We start from the raw sequence: 15967 nt of genomic DNA, 5'->3' as shown, positions 1-15967 counted from the left end.
TCCCTCCCACTCCCCCCTTTCCCCAAGATGAATGTCAGGGACAGGAGAGGTGGCCATGAGGTGGAGGGTGGTGCGTTGTACAGAGCGTGATCCTGTTGGGGGCCAGTGCAGGGAGAGGGCTGTGTAGCTGCTGGCACCTGGGGTGGCCTGTGGCTCCCATGTGGGGTTGGTGAGGCCAGGTGTGTCGGGTGTGCTGTGTCCTTCTCTGGCCTGGCCGTGGTCACCCTGTGGGCATGGGGTCTGAGGATCCGCAGGGATGGGGTCTGCCCTCTTGGGGGTGTCAGCCACAGGGCTAGGGGAGCAGAGGATCCAGGGCCCAGGAACAGGATGGGGGCCTTGTCATGGGAACTGGGCAGGCAGCCATGGTGTTCCCTTCAGAGCTGGGCCCAGGGACTCCCTCTCTCCTTCCCTTTTTTTAAAAAATGTTTTTTCTGCATATCTTTTACCCCCTTTTCCCACTTTTTTGGGGAGGCAGGGCAGAGGGAGAGGGAGAGAGAATCTCAAGTAGGCTCCACGTCCAGAGCAGAGCCCGACCTGGGGCTCGATCTCACGAACCTGAGATCATGACCGGAGCCAAAACCAAGAGTCAGACGCCTAACCGACTGAGCCACCCAGGTTCCCCGTTCTCTCTGTCTCTCTCTTTTTTTTCTGGTGTTAACATGCACATAACATGAAGTTTACCATTTTAGCCACTTCTCAAGTGTAGGGTTCGCGGTATTAAAAACATTGACGGTGTTTGCGCAGCGAGCAGCCCCATCCATCCCCAGAGCTCTGCGTCCTGTAACACGGAAACTCTGGCCCCTTCAGCACTAACTCCCCATTCCCCTGCCCCCTGCCCTCGGCAACCACCCTTCTGCTCTGTCTCTGAATTTGACGACTCTAGGAATCCGAGATAAGTGGGATCACCTGGTATTTGTCCTCAGGTGTCTGGCCTAGTGAGGTAGCATGATGTCCTCAAGCACGTTCATCCACGTGGTAGCCTGGGTCAGAATTTTCTTCCTTGAGCAGGAGTCCTGTTCCACTGTATGGATATACCACATTCTGGCCGCCCGCTCACCCGTCACCATGGAGTTGCTTTCATGTGTTAGCTCTTGTGAATAGTGTTAGAATGAACATGGGTGACCAGATAGCTCTTGGAGACCCGGCCTTGAATTCCACTGGGTGTGTCCCTGGAGCTGGAATTGCTGGAGCATATGGGAATTCTGTTTTTAATTTGTAAGCGAAACCCTCGAGTGTTTTCCATGGCAACTGCACCACTTTGCATTCCAGCCCAAGGTGCACAGGGCTTCCGGGTTGTCCACATCCTCGCCAACACTAGTTGGTTCGGATTTTTGATAGTAGCCATCCTAATGTGTGAGGTGGTATCTCTTTGTGGTTTTGATTTCCTAATGATGAGGGGTGTTGAGCACCTTTCCATGTGCTCTTGGGCCATTGTTTGGAGAAACGTCTCTTCAAGTCCTCTGCCCATTACGGAATCAAGTTGTTTGTGGTCGCTCAGCTCGTTCCTTCTTTCAGGGGCGGCATTGGCCCAACATTCAGGATGTGGCCGTCATTGCAAACAGGCACTTAGAGACCTTGGTTTGGGACTTGGACAGATCCAGGAAAAGTAACCAAATAGAGTGTCACTGTCCAGCCCCGAGCTGCCCCAAGGTCTCTCTGTGGGCAACCCTGGCTGCAAAGGGCCTTGGAGGCCGGTCTGGTTTTAGGGCTGCAAACGGTGGAGCGCCCACGGGTTTGGGGGTGTGGGCCTTGTGCTTCCCCCTTAGGTGCGGACGGACCATCCACACGAATGAGAGCAGCTCCGGGGAGGAGCTGATCGTGCCCCATGCAGTCAGTGCAGGGTTTGAGCTGCCAAGCGTCACCTGGGCACAGGGCCCCCAGGTGCTGCAGGCCCTCACGAGGGGAACGTGGCTCTGTGCCATTTCTCCCCCACTGCCCTCCACCCCCAGCTGGGAGTAGGCATCCGTCTCTACACCTCTCATAGGACTGCCATGTGGAATCAGTGGCAGGAGACAGGAGAGCAAGCAACAGCCACCTTCATGAGTGCTCGCCCCACAGAGGGGACACTGTGTCCTAGAGGCCATGGTCACGTGCGGAGAGAGGCTTCCAGGAACCGCAGCCACCTACTGGGCCAGACCCAAACCAAGGTCCCACAGAGTTCCTGGAAAGGGTGGGGTGTCCCTCGCCCCAGGGTTCTGCGTAGCAACTTTTCTTCTTTTATGAATCACGCTTTTCATGTTGTATCTAAGAAATGATAGCAAAACTCAAGATCATAAAATTTTCTAGTACGTTTCCTCTAAACGTGTTATAGCTTTCGGTTTTATGTTTAGATTCATAATCCGTTTTGAGGTCTTTTTTTTAAATTTTTTAAAGATTTTATGTATTTATTTGACAGAGATAGAGACAGCCAGCTAGAGAGGGACACAAGCAGGGGGAGTGGGAGAGGAAGAAGCAGGCTCATAGCGGAGGAGCCTGATGTGGGGCTCGATCCCACAACGCTGGGATCACGCCCTGAGCCAAAGGCAGACGCTTAACCGCTGTGCCACCCAGGCGCCCCATTGAGGTCCTTTTGTATATGGTCTGAGTTCTGGGCTGAAGTTCACTCTCAAATGTGACCTCCAGCGCCACTTGACAAACTTTCCTTTTTCTGCTGACTTTCCTTTGCCCTTGGTCACAAATCAGTCCATCCATGTGTGGGTTTATTTCTGGACTCTCTGTTCTGTTCCAGGGATCTATTTGTCCGTCCTTACCACTAGCACCGGGCTGTCTTGGCTACTGTTGCCTTAGAATACAACTGGAAATCTGATCATGTTAGTCCAACTCTATCCTATTTTAGAGTTGTTTTGGCTCTTCTAGGCCCTTGCATTTCCATATGATTTAGAGTCAGGCTGTCAGTTTGCAATAAGAGGGCTGTTGGGATTTGGGGGCAGGGGGTAGCATTGAATCTACAGACCAGTCGAGAGATTTGACATCTTAGTAATACTGAGCCTCTGGACCTGTGGCCACGGTATGTCTCCCCATTCGTTTATGCCCTAAATTCTCACAGCAGCGCCTTACCACGTTCTGTCTGCCAATCTCACAACTATTTGTAGATCCCATCAGATTTTCCACGCGGGTGATCATGGGTCCGCCGGGAAGGATGTTTTACTCCTTCCTTTCTGATGTTGAAATTTCCTTTCCTGATCTGATTGCACAGGCTAGAACCGTCCGCACAGCGCTGAGTAGGTGGGGAAAGCAGACCGCCGTCTTGTTCCTGATCTAAGGGGAAAGGCGTTGAGCGTGGTGTCAGCGGCAGGCTTTTCGCAGACGCTCTTCGTCAGGACGAGAACGTTCCCGTGTCCCTGGTGTGCTGCGTTCTTGTCAGGAATGTATGTTGGATTTTGTCAAACGGTTTTTTGTATCTGTTAAGGTGGTCGTCATGTTTTTCTTACATATTTTGTTTATACGGTGAATTCCACTGATTGTTTTCTTCCTTTTTAAAAATTTATGTGTTTGAGAGAGAGAGCACGGGGGGGGGAGGGGCAGAGGGAGAGGGAGAAGCAGACTCCCTGCTGAGCAGAGACCCCGATGTGGGGCTCCATCCGAGGACCCCGGGATCATGACCTGAGCCAAAGGCAGACGCTTAAAGACTGAGCCACCCAGGCGCCCCCCTCCATTGATTGGTTTTCTTTCTTTCTTTCTTTCTTTCTTTCTTTCTTTCTTTCTTTCTTTCTTTCTTTCTTTCTTTCTTTCTTTCCTTCCTTCCTTCCTTCCTTCCTTCCTTCCTTCCTTCTTTCTTTTTAAGATTTTATTTATTTATTTGACAGAGATAGAGACAGCCAGCGAGAGAGGGAACACAAGCAGGGGGAGTGGGAGAGGAAGAAGCAGGCTCCCAGCGGAGGAGCCTGATGTGGGGTTCGATCCCACAACGCCGGGATCACGCCCTGAGCCGAAGGCAGACGCTTAACCGCTGTGCCACCCAGGTGCCCCCATTGATTGGTTTTCAACTGTTAAATCAACTTTTCATTCCTGGGATAAACCCCACTTGGACACGATGTACTATTCTTTCAATCTGTCATGAGATTCTATTTGCTAATTTACTAAATTTTGTCTAGAATTTTTGTATCTCTGTTCAGAAGGGATATTTGTCCCTAGTTTTCTTGTGATGTCTTTGATTTTGGTATCAGGGAATGCTGGCCTCGTTGAAATGAATCGAGACGTGTTCTCCCCTTTTCAACTTGGGAGAAGAGTCCACATAATTGGCGTTATTTGTTCCTTAAATGTTTGGTAGAATCTCCAGGGAGGCCGTCCGGGCCGGGTTTGTCGTGTGCGAGTTTTCCGCTATACTTGGCTCGTCAGGTTATGAACTTCTTCCCTTGACTGAGCGCTGGTAATTTGCACCTTGCAAGGATGTGTACATTCTCTTCCAAGCTGTCAAACTTATTGGCGTAAAGCCGTTCACACGTCCTCTTGTTTCCCTTCTAACATCTTCTGCATACTCTGATGTGATACCATCTCCGTCGTTGTTGACATTGAGAATCCGTGCCTTTTTTTTTTTTTCTTGATCAGTCTGGAGTGACGTTTTATTCCTCTTCCCAGGGAACCAGTGCTTGGTTTCATTGACTTGTCTCTAGTGTTTTTCTAATTTTGATTCCATTGATTTCTAGGGCAAACTTCTACTGACATGGGCTCCATTTCCTCTCCTGTTCTAATTTCTTAAGGTGGTTGAGAAACCAATGATTTCAGACCTTTCTTCTCTCTCTCTCTCTTTTTTTAAGATTTATTTATTTGAGAGAGAGAGAGAGAGAGAGAGAGGAAGAGGGACAGGGAGAGAATCTCAAGCAGACTCCCCTCTGAGCGGGGAGTCTGGCATGAGGCTTGATCTCACAACCCTGAGGTCATGACCTGAGCCGAAATCAAGAGTCAAGCTCTTAACTGACTGAGCCACCCAGGCATTGCCCCTCCGCTCTTTTCTAACAGTGGTGTTCAGTGCTATAAATTTGCCCCACAGGCAGCTGTAGCCCCACAAATTTTGATATGCTGGGTTTTCATTTTCATTCAATTAAAAATCTTTCTAATTTCACTTTTGATTTCTTATTTTTCCCAAGTGGTTTTTTTGGAAATGTGTTACTTAGTTTCCAAATGTTTGGGGATTTCTTTTCAGAGATCTTTCTGTAATTAATTCCTAATTCCACTGTAGTCATAGAATATACTTTGTATAATTTGAATTCTCTTGAACTTACTGTGAGTTGTTTTATTTTCCAGAATATGGTCTATCTTATGTGCACTTGAAACTGAGGTGTTTTCTGCTGTTGTTGGGTGAAGGAAGTATTTTATAAAATCGGTTGAGTTGGTTGATAATATTCAAATCTCTATCTTTACTTGTTCTGTCAATATTGAGAGAAAGGTATTGAAATACCTGAGTGTAATTGAAGGTTTATCTATTTCTTCTTGCAGTTTTATCAGTTTTTACTTCATGTAAGCTCTGATACTGGGTGCATGGATGCTTAGAATTGTTATGTCCACTTGGTTCATTCTGAAGAAATCTTCTTTATCCTGGTAACAATGTTTGTCCTGAAACTTACTTTGTCTGATATGAATATAATATGCCAGCTTCCTTTTTAAAAAGGTATTTATTTATTTATTTTTAAAATTCCAGTACAATTAACAATTGCGACGGACACTGAATAATTACAGAATTGTTGAGCCCCTGTATTGTACACTTGAAACTAATACAACACTCCAGCTTTCTTTTGACCCCGTTAGCCTGTTGTCTCTTGTACCATCCTTTTACTTTTAACCTATCTGTATCCTTATAAGTAAAGCATGTTTCTTTGTAGCCAGCATATAATTAGATCTTGCTTTTTTTTTTTTTTAACCCGACAACCTGTCTTAATTGTGATGTTTAGGCCATTAACATTTAGTGTGATTATTGATGTGGTTAAATTTAAATCAGTGTCCTTCATTCCTTCATGTTCAGTGTCTGGACAACTATTGTATATTTGTTTTTGGTTGTTTCAGGTGAGAGGCTAAACTCCATCCATCTTGGCTGGAAGTGGAAAGGACAGCCCATGTTTAACATTCAGTCCATGTTCATTTGTCCCTGATGGTCTCAAAAGTATCTTTTTACAATTGGTGTGTTTGAATCGGGACCCAGATAAGAGATATGTTGCATTTGGTTGCATTCTTAAGTCCCTTTTAATTAGAGTAGTGTCCCATCCCTTCTTTCCATGTCATTCATTTATTCAAGAAACTGAGTCACCAAATTGGGTTTGGGTGATTATACCTTTATGATACTTTTTAATATATTCCTCTGTTCTGATATATTTCCTGTAAGCTGATAGATACAGAGAATATTCATAGAATGTGATGCATGTTCAGTTGAAATACATGAAATTGCTAATATTTGACTATTTGCCCTAAGTGGCAGTCCCCTGCTGTTGAACCCTAAGCTTCCTGTTGCACCATGTCAGGAAGTCCCACTTTGAGTGACAGAAATTGGCTGGTGGATTCTGGAGGTCAGCCTGGCCCTCCATTGTCAAGTTCCCCACCTATTCCCTGATGGTTTTGGTCACTGATGCCCATGGCCTAGATCTTTATCTCATTTCGGAGTTGCAAAATGGTGATGTTTTCCTTCTGTCCCTCTTCTTGCATTTATTAGCTGTGATTCTTCTGTAAATAGGAGCTTTTCCTCATCAGTGATTTGGTTACTCTGAGATCCAGTTCATTTAGCAATAGCAGGATGAATGCTTAATTTTCCCCCTTTTAAAAACCAGTCTTCAGAATACTGTGTCAGTATCCTAGCAACCTCCAAAGAGATTGATGACTTGTGTGTGTGTATGTATGTTATTTTTGTGTATGTGCATATATTTGACATAGTTCAATTTGCTGTCCTTGTTTTTGTTGCTCACCCCTTTTTAACCAGCTGGGGACACTTGAAGTTTTCGTCAGTGTTCTGACGTTTCCACATGCATCTTTGACAGCTTCTCGTCCCAGATTCAACGTCTTGTATGTTTCCTATTCTAGACCTGGAATTGACCTTTGAACCAAGGAGCTCTGGAGACTTGTAGTTGGAAATGAGACTTGAGGTGCTAGAGGTGCTCACTGCAACTGGAGAGGCCTATTTGTGGATCAGGCTAGGAAAAATGAATTTTTTAGAAAGAAGTAAATACGTTCATGCTGATATTTCCATTCTGAAAGTTTTTGCTTTACTTTATTATATTTACTTATTTTTTACATTTTTTTAAGAGGGGAGGATGGGTGGGGCAGAGGGAGACAGAGAATCTTAAGAAGACTCCATCCACACCCAGCGCAGAGCCCAATATGGGACTTGATCTCACAACCCTGAGATTATGACCTGAGCCGAAATCAGGAGTCAGATGCTTAACTGACTGAGCCACCCAGGCGCTCCAGTTTTTGCTTAACTTTAAAGATTTTATTTTTGTATCTCTTCTCTCCTAAATACATTAACGCCCTTTATATATCGTCAAAATAATAATAGCTGTATTATTACTAACAATATGCTTACAGGATGCAGTTTAGAATTTCTTTCTAGGTTTGCTTTTTTGTTTTGTTTTTGTTTATCCTTAGGCTATATTATTGGATGAGGGAAGATTGGTCAAAATACTGTGTTTAAAATTACTTGAAAACAATTTCATATATAGTTAAGTTCCTTTATTTGGTTTTTGGGTTTTTAGTGATTTTTAGTGTTTTTATAAAACGTGAAGTGGTCTTGCAGTCAACATTATCAACCAAAAGACATTCGTAGACGTCTGGCATCTCTTCCCTCCCGCTGCTCCACCCCTCGCCTACAGGTAATAGTTTTTATTAGTTTTTGGTCTCTCCTTCTGTTATTTCTCTCGTTTTTGAAATCATAAGCAAGTGTTTGTGACCCCCTTTTTTACACAACAGGTAGGGCACGTGTTCTCCTGCACCTGCCTTTTATCACCTAATGGCATATTCTGGAACTCACGCCATAGCAATAGGTAGAAATCTTCTTTCTTCCTTTCCCTCTGGGCCATTCTCCCAGCTGGGGGGGGGGAGGGGGGTTGTAACATGGTTTATTCTGCCTGTCCCCAGCTAATGGACGCTGGGGTGGGTTCCCCAGGTTAAAGGATATCATCATCCCCAGAGCCTCTGTTTCTGACATCTAGTGGGACTCGTTCCCTATGGTTCTTTCTCCTGCCCTGCATCTGGAAACAGTGAGAGTGTGGCCTGCTTCCTATCTCCTCTCTATGGCCATTGCAAATGGGGGGTTGCTGGGCTCAAGGCAGCTGAAGAAGCAGGAATGCCAAGTGCAGGCAGGAGACTCTCTGTGCACCCTGGAACCCTCGAGTGCGACGTGAGCTCATGCCGGTGGCCTGGAATCGTGCAGGTTGCCTGGCGGTGGGCAGCTGGTGTCACGTTAACAAAAGGCTTTGTGCCCTGGCTTCCAAAGTATGACTTGGGGACTCTCTCCCAGGCTGTCAAGTCCAGATGTTAGTTCCTTGCAAGGGGGATGCCTTGGATGTATCTTGACGTTGATTTTTTCACTCAACAAGCTGGTAGGAAGTGTCCGATGAGCAGGGAATGACGGAGTGAGGTTGTGGACAGCGCCGAAGGGGCACGGAGCTATGGAAGTCATTGGATGCGGCCCAGTGCGGCTGGTTCTGTGTCATGGAAGGGTAGCTGGACCAGACTCAGGCTGCCGAGGACTGAGAGGGCAGATCAGGGCAGATCAGGGCAGGCCTCACAAAGGAGCCAGGGCTGTATGCCCCTGAAGGACGGGGCAGAGCTGGGTGTCAGGGAAGGGCAGGTGTGAGCCAGCCTGCACACTCCCTGGGGGAGGGCAGCCTAGCCAGCTGAGCTGAGACATACACCTTGCCTTCCTCCAGGGTCTTTGGACTCCTCCCCTCTTCGTGCAGCTCCCCAACTTCCAGTCAGTGGCTCCCTGCCCCTCCTGGCCCTTGCAAGCCCTTGCTCACTTCTAAATGGAACCACCTGGGTGGGCCCCACGGAGTCTCCCTGTAAGGCAGGCAGAAGCAGAGGAGAGAAGGTCAGAGAAGCTACTCATTGGTTATGTTGGAGGCCTCTGCGCTTTCTTCCGTGCATTCGAGCCTTCATTCATTCATGAAGCCCAGTGTTCTCCGAGATCCTTTTTCTCTGCTGGAGACAATGCTAAGTACGGGGAGAGGTGGGATGTCATGTAAATGGTGAAGCCAGGTCCAGAATTTGTCAGTGAGTGTGGGACAGGAGCTCAGAGGAGTGAGAAGGTTCTGGTTGTGGCTGGGATGACCTAGGACATGGGGCGTGGGTAGTGGGTAGAATCTGGGGGTGCTGGTGGGGCCCAGTTGCAGGCAAGAGGAGCTCGAGGTGCCAGCAAGAAGGCAGAAAGTATCAGAGGCACGCGTGTGTGTCTGGGCAGGGAAGTGGGCCACGTAATCTCAATGGAAGGAGAAGAGGGGCTATATTGGTGGTTCTCACTTTGGGGCCTGTGAAGCCCTTGGAAAAGCTCATGGAAACTCTGGCTCCTCCTCAGCCAGAGTTATAAAGTGTCCTGTGCCCTTTGCTTCAGCTTTGGGATGTTCCCTGAGCCCTGCAGTGGGCCCCAGGTCCGCAGGTGGAGAGGCCTAGACTAGATGCTGGGGTCTGACTCTGGCTGTCAGAGATCCCATGGCTGCAGTCGGGCTCTGATGGGTTTCTCCAGCAGAGCTTGCACAGAGCGAGAGGAGGAGCCTCGGTGCGCATTGACGGCTTCCCAGGGCACAGAGGGACCGCCAGGTGAGTGGGCCTGGTGCCCAGTGTGACACAGGGTCTGTGTGTCCTGTCCCAGGGATGCTGGTCCACAACAGAGTTTCTCCACCTGCATTGCCCTGGCCTTCTCTGTGCCTTTCAACTCCCACCTGCTTGTCCACACCAGAACGAAGACGAACAGCATTGCTACCATCGGAAAGTTTGCCACACTCCGGACGTGAGCTCTGAGCATTTGTGTGCACGAACTCACTTCGTCCTCACCGCAGTGCCACGAGGTCGTGCATTATTAGCTCCATTGTACAGAGAGAGGCACGTGATCTGCCCTAGCTCGAGTTGGAACCCAGACCCGGGGCTCTTCCCCAGTGTACTACCCTGCCGGCCACCAGGATGGATGTCCAGCAGTGAGGCATTTAGTGAGCGTGAAAAAGCCTCTGTCTCATTTCAAATGGGGTATTTCACAAATCCACCCTTGGTGACCCTCTTTCTGAGGACATGTAGGAAATTTGAGAGGCAAAGAGGAGCGTGTGTCCAGAAAAGGTCCTCATCAAGTTGGAGAGATGGCTCTTGAGGCCCCTGCATGGACTCCGATCGTCTCCTCCCTGGCCCTTGCTTTTGTCTCGTGGACACCCCGAGGGAGGGGCTGCTGCTGGTGCTTTCAGTGACTGAGGCATCCTTGGCTTTAATTATTTTCGTTACGTTACACATTTTACACCAAAATAAGCGCCATTGTTATGAACGACTTTGTATGGTTTTCTCCCCGTTTTCTTCTCAAAACATTCTACGGCTAACACAATATCTGGCCTATAGTAGATCCCCAGTAAATGCTGGATGAACAGGTAGATGGTTTGGTGAATGAGTGGATGGATGGGTGGGTGGGTGGATGGGTGGGTGGACGGTGGATGGATGGGTGGACAGTGGATGGATGGGCATGTAGGTGGCCGGATGTGTGGATAGGTGGGTAGATTGAGCGGAAGGATATTTCTCATAGCCTTCCAGAGCTGAAGACTTTCCCTGGTCTGTCGAAAAGACATCCCCGATATCCGTGCGTCTATCACTTGTGGCCACAGCCACATGCCTCCCATCTTCTCAGTTGTTGTCACCCATACTCACTGTGTTCCCAGTGAGCTACTCAGACAGTCCCAAGATGCTTGGCAAGTCCTGGCTCTCCCTGGTTCTAACAGGTGCCACCAGCTTGCCAGCATTCCTGAGTAAGGATGAGGATCTCCCAAGGATACCCTTATCTCCGGCCCCGGGCTGAGCACATCACGTTGCTCTCATATAATCGCACAGCTCTCCGTGCTAGGTGTTACTCATATTTCAAGCAGAGGAAGTGGCTCAAGCGCACACAGTCTGTAAAGACTGGGGGCCAGGATTCAAGCCTGGGCCCCTGGAGCTCATGGCTCTCAGGCCTGCTGAGCCTGGCAACGACCTTGGTGGTTTCCAAGGCTTTCCAGATCGAGAGTCACCGACGTTACTAGGTACACACTTGCGCCTCTGGTCCCTGGGCCTTAACCTCAGCAGGCCTTGGGTCTGAGTGGCAGGGACATGCTGCTGCGCGATGCTGTGGATCCCGGCTGGAACACATCACACTGTTTTGGGGACTTGCTGAAGGCACATTTGTCCTTCCCTGTGGATGCTGATGAGGGTTCCCTTTGCAGCTGGTGGGGCCGCCCAGCTCGGGCGCGCAGCATGCGGGGCTTGCATGTTGGGGGCCTGGAGTTTGAAGTCACTCTGGTGTGCTTGCTGGAGGCTATGTGAGCAGTCCTGGCACGTACCTTGTTTATCTCTGCTCACAGACACCCCCCTCCCCCCGGCTGTCAGGAGCCCTCGGCTCACACGTGTGCAGCCGGCTCTGATGGAGACCCTTGCCCCTGACCTGTCTGCCGGGAGGTGGGCTCGTAGCCATGGGCTGCCATGTAGGGTGGCGGGCCCACCGTGGCCTCGTTGTCCAGATATCCCCCCTCAAACTGGCTGCCAGGCTTTTCATGTGAAAACTCTCTATGTTGAGTTTTTGAGTCAAATATTTTTCAAGTGCCATGAGTTTGACCAAAGTGTTGCTTGGGCTCCCAGTTACGACCTCTGTCTGAGCAAAAGCATGCAGTCCATGGGATACCGAGAATAGAGCTCTGGAAAGTGCCAGAAAGAAGTGTACACCCTGTCGGGAGCTGTGGGTACTTCCTCTGGGGACAGACTTTGGAGCCGCCTCCTTTAGGATCAGACCCGGCACCGTCAACGTGATCAGGTGGCACCCAGAAGTAAGGAAAATTCAGAGCCTGCTCTGGGGGCCAGGGAGCCAAGGGAGAGACGTTCTCCTCCACCCAGACGAGGCTGTAGGGCCGGTGTGTTTTCGTCCATACCTGCTCTGGTCTTAACCCCATACCGGGATGCGGAAGAGGGATTTACTGCCTTATTTTTCGTGAGTCGGTTGAGGGGGACACAACGAAGTGATTGCCTCCAGCCGCACGGCCGGGTGCTGGCAGTCAGGGATTGCGACTTGTGTCCCTGGGTGGCCATCCCAGCCCATTCCTGCTCCAGCAGCCTACAGCCTGTCTCTTCTGCCCCGGCGCAGAGCCCGCGGGAGAGGTTTGCAGAAAGGAGGGAAGGAAGGAAGGAAGGAAGGAAGGAAGGAAGGAAGGAAGGAAGGAAGGAAGGAAGAAAATGAACCAACATTTTGGAAGAAGAGACCTCCGCATTACAGAGCTGAGCCGGGTGACCTTGGTCGGGGGCTTGGGAGAGGCAGGGTTGCCAAGTGCGGTAAACACAGAGCCCCGGTTCAATGTGGGTTTTGGGTAAACGACAAATGCAACGTTTGGGACAACTTCTGCTAAAATGTTGTTGATGAGCAATTCAGATTTGTCCCGGGGGGCCCTGGATTGACGTGGCGCCCTCGGGGGAGTGGAAGTCGGCGCGGGGTGGGGGAGGGTGGGGATGCCCATCTCCCATCGTGGAGATTGCGGGAATCTAGAAGGCAGGCAAAGCCAGGAGTGCCCATTCTGCCTCCCGCACCTACGCCCGTGCAGCGCATGGGACAGTGACCTGCGTCATCCCACCGCGCGGGCCCTGGCGTCCAGCCCCCTGCGGGCGAGCTCCGCGGCCTGCTTCCGGCCCCTTAATTGGATGAAGTGTGCAGCTGGGCGCCTGAGGAAGGGAAGATGGGGCTGCCAGGCAGGGAGGAAAATTAACCTTGGACTCAGCAAGGCCGCTGGCTGCTGATGTATTGATTGCCTTGAAATAACAGCCCAATCTAATACAGGCTGACGGAAAGTCAGATAGATGGTAGTTATTCATAGGATTCCTTGTTTCCTCTTTCCCACACGGCCCGGTCTTGGGCTCTGCCACCTTTTGTTATTAGATTACTCAGAAAGTACATTTGTCACCCCACCCCGCCCCGTTCCCCAGGTGAAAGGACAGGGGTGTGGGGGGCCAGCTGGGAGGTTGGTGGTGGCAGAGTGGTCCCCAAAGGCTGGAGCATGGGCCCCCTTCGTGGCCTCCCAGGACTGCACCGTGGCTGCGGAAGAGTGTGGGGTCTGGGCTGGGGTCTGGTGTGTATCCTTGCACACATCAGTCAGCCCCACGGACGCGGGGGGAAGTCCCCTCCTTTAGAGGAGGGACTCAGGACTCGGGGTGTCACGCGTGGAAGAGTCTGCCAGGGACGTGACATTGGCAGCCATTCTCATCTGTCCCTAGAGCTCCGGTACAGCAAGGATTGGATTTAAAACTCAGCTTTATTGCGGTGTAGTCTACATACACGATAAGGCACACACGTCAAGTGTACAGTTTGAGTCCTGACCGAGGTGTCTGCCCGTGTAACCACCGCTGCCATCGAGGTACAGAGCATTTCCTTCCCCACAACGTCCTCGCATGCTCCCCGCCTAGTCAGCTCCCCTCCCTGCCACGGCCCCCGGCCCCCGCCCCAGCAGCCGCGGCTCCGACTTCTGTCACTCTAGTGGGTCCTGCCCGGTCCAGAACTTCATGTAAATGGAATGAGGCAGAAGGCACTCCTTTGTATCTGGCTCCTTTTGTTCAGCATAGAGTCGATGACAATTGTCCCTTTGCACGATGGGACACATTGTGTCTCTGCGTTCCAGAAGTAGGGGGCGGGTTTCTGAGAGGCAGAGCCATCATCAGGAGCACAGAATGCTACCTGCTCCCATGTCCGCCTCATTTTACAGCTGGACAAGCAGCTCCAGAGAGAGAAACTGGCCTCCTCAAGCATGGACGGTACACCGGGCAGGTCTGGGTCTGGCGTCTAGTGCTCCCAGTGATTCCCCCTCGACGCTTTCCAGACTGGGCCTGCTGGGACGGTCTAACCGATTTCAGTGTCCTTTTGAAAGCATTATCCCATCAACTGGGAGGGGAAATAAATCAATAATCTTTCAAGCTGTATGTTAAAATCACATTCAAGGAACAGGGTCTGCTAACGAGAGCTTATTTGAAAAACAGCTGGCTCGTTGGAAGGGTGGAAAGAGAGGCCTTCCCTGGACAGAGGGAGCACTGGGTCAGGAGCCCAGAGGGTCATTCTGCTGATCTTCTTTCTGGCTGTGTGACCCCACCGGCCACTCTGAAAGGACTTCTCTTTACCCTTTGGTCTGTACCCCTTGATCGACGGCTTTGGAGGGTGACCGTGTCTTCCCGGGGACCTTTGGAAGGAAACTTGTGCCGCCACATAATCTCACTGGAAGTCTGACCACCCCAGACCCCCTCTGGATTTAGGGTCAGGTGCACAGATGGAAAACCTACTCTGTGTCTTGTCTTGGTAGGCTCTGAGCTCCCTGAGGGCAGGCCTGCTGGTTTACCGGCTTTTTTCACCTCCCGCCCATGGTTGGTTCGTTGAGTTGGGTTGAATCCTACAAGGCAAACAGAGTGGTTCAGGCACATAAAAGGCCTTTGTGCATGAAAGTGAAGACTACCTATAGAAAGGGAGAAAAATCTTTGTGACTCGGATATCTGACAAAGATCTAGTATCCAGAATATGTAAAGAGCTCATTAACAAAAAGAACAGCAACCTGACAGAAAGAATGGCAAAGGACGTGAACAGACTCTTCTCCCAAGAAGACCTACGAGTGGCCGGTAGCTGCATGAAAAGGTGTTTCCTGTCATCCGTTCGTTTGTGGGGATTCCGAATGAGCTGATTTGCCACTTGACACCTACTAGAATGGCCGTAGTTTCATGGTTTTTTTTTTTTTTTTTTTAATGGAAAATACCGAGTGTTGGCGAGCATGTGGAGAAATCGGAACCCGTACATACTGCTGGCGGGCGTGGAAACGGGGCAGCCACTGTGGAGAACAGTCTGGAAGTTCCTCAGTAGGTGAAGAATAGATCTACCCTATGACCCAGTAATTCCACTCCTGGATTTACACCCAAGAGAAGTGCAAACCCGTGTCCGCACAAGCTTAGACACAGGCGTTCACAGCAGCGTAACCCATAGCAGCCAACGCACAGAAATAACCCAGATGCCCATCACCTGCTGGGTGGGTCAGCAGAATGTGATCTCTGCACACGCTGGGCTGTCATTCGGTCATAAAGTCACGTGCGACAACGTGCTGCCTCAAAAACGTTACGCTACGTGAAGGAAGCCAGCCCCAGTCGGTCCTGAGGTCCTGTTTAAACCTCTTCTGGAAGAGGGAAATCCATAGACACAGGAAGTAGTTTAGAGGTAGCCAGGGGCTGGAGAGGGGGAGACAGAGGGACAGAGGATGGGTACAGGGTTCCGGCGTGGGGTGATGGAAGCGTTCTGGAATTAGACCCTGATGATGGCTGCACAGCGAAAAAACCCTTTGAATTTTATCCCTCAACGTGTTTCGAAAACCTTGAATTGGCCACGAGAAGCGTGCAGTCTGTGGCCCTGCCTCCCACCAAGCCACCTGCAGGCCACGGGGTGGAGCACCCGGAGCCCCCTTGAACGCTCAACCCTCCCTTTCTGATTGAGGCCTGAGCTTCCCATGGGGTCAGCAGGCCGCCTGCCTGGAGCCGGACAAAGGGCTTGTTTACCTTCCGGGAGAACTGAGCGGTGGTATCAACATCAGATCGCAACTGAGGGGAAGGCCCGGGAGCCACCGCACTCTCGTCCTTCCTTCCCGTAAATGCCAGCCTGTACCCTCCCTGCCCAGCCCTCTACCGTCCAGGAAATCTGAGGACAGGCTCAGAGCCGTTTCCTCCAGGGAGAGAGTCAGAGAGTCGGTGGCCTTGGGCCAAATCACCGGTAGACCTGGAGCCGCTAGTCTCTCACTGATGAAGTTCCGGGAAAGGCAGGTTC

The 15967-nt window shown here is 50.4% G+C and overlaps 1 protein-coding gene across 1 annotated transcript in view; it reads left to right on the top strand.

Annotated features, from left to right (window-relative positions):
- The window catches only part of PEMT (phosphatidylethanolamine N-methyltransferase), a 75447-nt gene that overhangs the window by 41032 nt on the left and 18448 nt on the right, over window positions 1-15967 (top strand).

The sequence above is a fragment of the Ursus arctos genome, unplaced genomic scaffold (assembly GCF_023065955.2).
Source record: "Ursus arctos isolate Adak ecotype North America unplaced genomic scaffold, UrsArc2.0 scaffold_14, whole genome shotgun sequence".
Taxonomy (NCBI): domain Eukaryota; kingdom Metazoa; phylum Chordata; class Mammalia; order Carnivora; family Ursidae; genus Ursus; species Ursus arctos.
The sequence above is the reverse complement of the archived record's forward strand: the minus strand, read 5'-3'. Positions and strand labels throughout refer to the sequence as shown.